The sequence below is a fragment of the Tachyglossus aculeatus genome, unplaced genomic scaffold (genome assembly GCF_015852505.1).
Source record: "Tachyglossus aculeatus isolate mTacAcu1 unplaced genomic scaffold, mTacAcu1.pri scaffold_100_arrow_ctg1, whole genome shotgun sequence".
Classification (NCBI taxonomy): Eukaryota; Metazoa; Chordata; class Mammalia; order Monotremata; family Tachyglossidae; genus Tachyglossus; species Tachyglossus aculeatus.
In genome coordinates, this window is record NW_024044841.1 from 1,399,844 (window position 1) to 1,403,646 (window position 3,803).

At 46.5% G+C, this 3,803-nt stretch overlaps 1 pseudogene; it reads left to right on the forward strand.

The window, feature by feature from the left end:
- Positions 1-1,081: 1,081 nt before the first annotated feature.
- Positions 1,082-1,998, forward strand: LOC119922177 (annotated as a pseudogene).
- The last annotated feature ends 1,805 nt before the right edge of the window (positions 1,999-3,803 follow it).

The window sequence follows — 3,803 nt, forward strand, 5'->3', positions numbered from 1 at the left end:
TGCCAACAGGCGACTAGACTACTACTATTATAATTACAACTAATAGAATAGTTACTAGTACTACTAGTAATAATAGGAACTATACTATTAGTAGTAATGGTAATAATAGCTATCTAATACTAGTAGCAGTAGCAGTAGTAGTTAGTAGTAGTCGTAGTAATAGTAGTAGTAGTAGTAATACAGCGTGGCTCAGTGGCAAGAGCCCGTGCTTGGGAGTCAGAGGTCATGGGTTATAAACCCAGCCCTGCCACTTGTCTGCTGTGTGACTTTGGGCAAGTCACTTAATTTCTTTGTGCTTCAGTTACCTCACCTGAAAAATGGGGATTAAGGCTGTGAGCCCCACGTGGAACGACACAATCACCTTGTATCTCCCCCAACGCTTAGAACAGTGCTCTGCACATAATAAATGCTTAACAAATGTCATTATTATTATTATATTATTATTAATAGTAGTAGTAGTAGTAGTAGTAATAGTAGTAAAAGAGCATGGGCTTTGGAGTAGGTGGTCAAGAGTTCAAATCCCGGCTCTGCTAATTGTCAACTGTGTGACTTTGGGCAAGTCACTTAACTTCTCTACCTCAGTTACCTTATCCGTATAATGAGCATTGACTGTGAACCCTCTGAGGGACAACATGATCACCTTGTACCCTCCCCAGCGCTTAGAGCAGTGCTTTGCATATAGTAAGCGCTCAACAAATGCTACTATTATTATTATTATTGTTATTAATAGCAGTAGCACTGATGAGAAACAGTATGGCCTGGAGAATAGGGCACAGGCCTGGGAGTCAGAAGGACCTGGGTTCTAATCCTGGTTCCACCACTTTTCTCCTGTGTAACCTTGGGCAAGTCATTTCACTTCTCTGGACCATAGTTACCTCTTCTGTAAAATGGGGATTAAGACTGTGAGCTCCATGTGGAATTGGTGCTATGTCCGACCGGACTATTTTTTACCTAGCCCAGTGCTTAGTACAATGCCTGTTACTTAGTAAACACTTAATACCATTATCGTCGTGGTAATCGTGCTATTACCATTTCTGCTGCCAAATTAACATGGGTTTTTACTCCTCAGTCGACATCCCGGATGGGTAGTAAGGAAGAAGCCAACCGGTTGGTGGGAACCTACTTCATCCTCGTGGGCTTTCGGGTCAGCCCAGAACTCCAGATCTTCCTCTTCCTAGCGTTCCTAGTGGTATACTGTTTGGTGCTGGTGGGGAAAGTCGGCTTCCAGCTTCATACCCCTGTGTACTTCTTCCTCCAAGATCTGTCCTTTACTGACCTTTCTTACACCTCCACCATCGCCCCCAAAGCACTGGCCAGCTTCTGGGAACAGGGTTAGTCCATTTCCTTCGCTGGCTGTGCTGCTCAGTTCTTCCAATTCACTACTTTCATTGTGACCAAGGGCTTCATCCTGGCGACCTGACCTACAACAGACTGGCCCTTATCTGCTTGCCACTCCTCTACCCCTCCTGCATGTCTTGGTCCCTCTGCTTCCGACAAGTGGTTGACTCGTATGCCTGTAGCTGTATCAGCTCCACTCTTCAGTCTACCATGACATTCTCCGTGACCTTCTGCATCTCACAGATCATCGAACACTTCTACTGCGATGCCCAGCCACTCCGCTGGACCACGTGCCCCGACACTTCCGTCCAGGAGGTCATGTCTTTTGTTCTGTCCGCAGTCATCATCTTGCCCACTGTCCTGGTTAACCTGGGCTCTTACATCTGCATTGGCTCCGCCATTCTGAGGACCCACTCCTCTGAGGGGGGCAAGAAGGCTGTCTCTACCTGTGGCTCTCATCTGGGCATCGTGAGCCTCCTCTATGGAACCATGGCTTTCGTTTACCTCACCCCACCCTCATCCCCCGAGTGTCACAAGGTGGCTGCCATGTACTACACCCTCATCACCCCCATTCTGAACTCCATGATTTATTCTCTGAGGAACAAAGATGCCAAGAAGGCCCTGAGAAGGATCCTGGGAAAGAAAATGGCTTCTCTCTGAACACCCCACCACCACCACGATAGTAGTGGCAATAATAATAAAAATTATGGTAGTTGGTAAGTGCTACCTATGTGCCAAGCACAGTTCTAAGCACTAGGGTAGACACAAATCAATCAGGTGAGACACATGAGGCTCACATTCTTAATCCCCAGTTTACACATGAGGTACCTAAGACCCAGAGAAGTCAAGGTACTTGCCCAAGGTCACACAGAAGATATGTGGCAGAAGATATGTGGATTAGAACCCAGGTCCTTCTGACTCCCAGACCCATGTTGTATTCAGTAAGCCACACCAGTAGTGGAATAACAAAAATAGACGCATTTATTTTACACTTACTATGGGATAATCACTGTACTAAGCACTGGCGTAGGTACATGGTAATTAGGTCAGATACAGTCATGGTTCCACATGGGGTTCACAGTCTAAGTAGGAGGGAGAACAATCACTGAACCTTTATTTTACAGATGAAGAAGCTGAAGCATCGTGATGCTTTAGAAAGCATGATCTGGACAGAAGAGTGAAATGTGGGTATGGGAGGGGAGAGGCTGGTGCCAGAGAGGTCTGTGAAAACCGGGAAGTAGTAATCTAGTAGGGATATGACAAACATCTGGACAAGCACGGTGGTATTTCCTGAGCCCCACTGGGCACAACACACAGAAGTAAACGTTGGGAAAGTACAGTAGATCTACAAGACAAGTTTCCTCCCCACAAGGAACTTCCACTCTACTGAAAACAGAAAAAAAACCCGTTTTCAACAGGGTAATCAGAATAAATAAGTTAACTGTACAATCGATGATACATACATGCATATGTGCTGAGGGAGAGAGTAAATCAATCAATATGCAAGCACTCCGGGGGTGGGGGTGGAGGGGTTGTTCTGGGAACAAGTGGGATCCTGAGGAGAAAATGGACAAAAATACACTACCTAAGCACATGGCCTGGTTACAGAAATCCAAGAACCTAAAACACCTAAAGCCCAAAGACGTTCCATACTGTGTCAGGTTCACCATCTGCTTTCAGAAGAATTATAAATCTCTCATTCATATCTAAAGGGGGTGTGACTGTAATCAAGGATTTGTGTGATATATGGATGGGCAGTCAGTAAGGAGTTACTAGGGAGAAACTGGGGGTGTCAGGTGATCAGCCCCTCAACATCAATCTATCAAAAATATTAAATGAATGTCTACTGCTTGCACAGTCCTACACTAAGCCCTGGAGAGAGCATAGAATAGTGGGAGAAGACAGGCTGTCTGCCCTGAATGAGCTTGCACTCTAACCATAAAGTTGGATACCATCCAGGACACTCATATCCCCATCTCTCCGTATCGTCCTGTTGCCACTCACAGACATGGAGGTCTGGGATGGGTGGATCAATGTTCTGACCATTTTTGTGGATCCCTCCATACTGGGATTTGACATCCTGATGTCCAGCAAGACTCTCACTTCCTGTGGAAAATGTTTACGTTCCCTACCACATCCCTGAAGGCCTGCTTGAACTTCTGGTTCCACACGGTGTAGATGAAGGAGTTGAGCAACGGGACCACGGAGGTGTGGAGTAAGGCCACCCTCTTTTTGTAGTCTAAGCCTTCCTTGGGGAACGGATTGATATACATGAAGATGCAGCTGATGTAGGAGATGGAGACCACGACCACGTGGGAGGAGCAGGTAGAAAGGGCCTTTTTCCTCTGCTGGTCATTATGGTCGTGGCACGGACAGTGGCCGTATAGGGAACGGTCACTAGCGTCAGGGTGACCAGGAGTGTCACCACGGCTGACACAAGGACTATCACCTCTATGGGGTCGGTG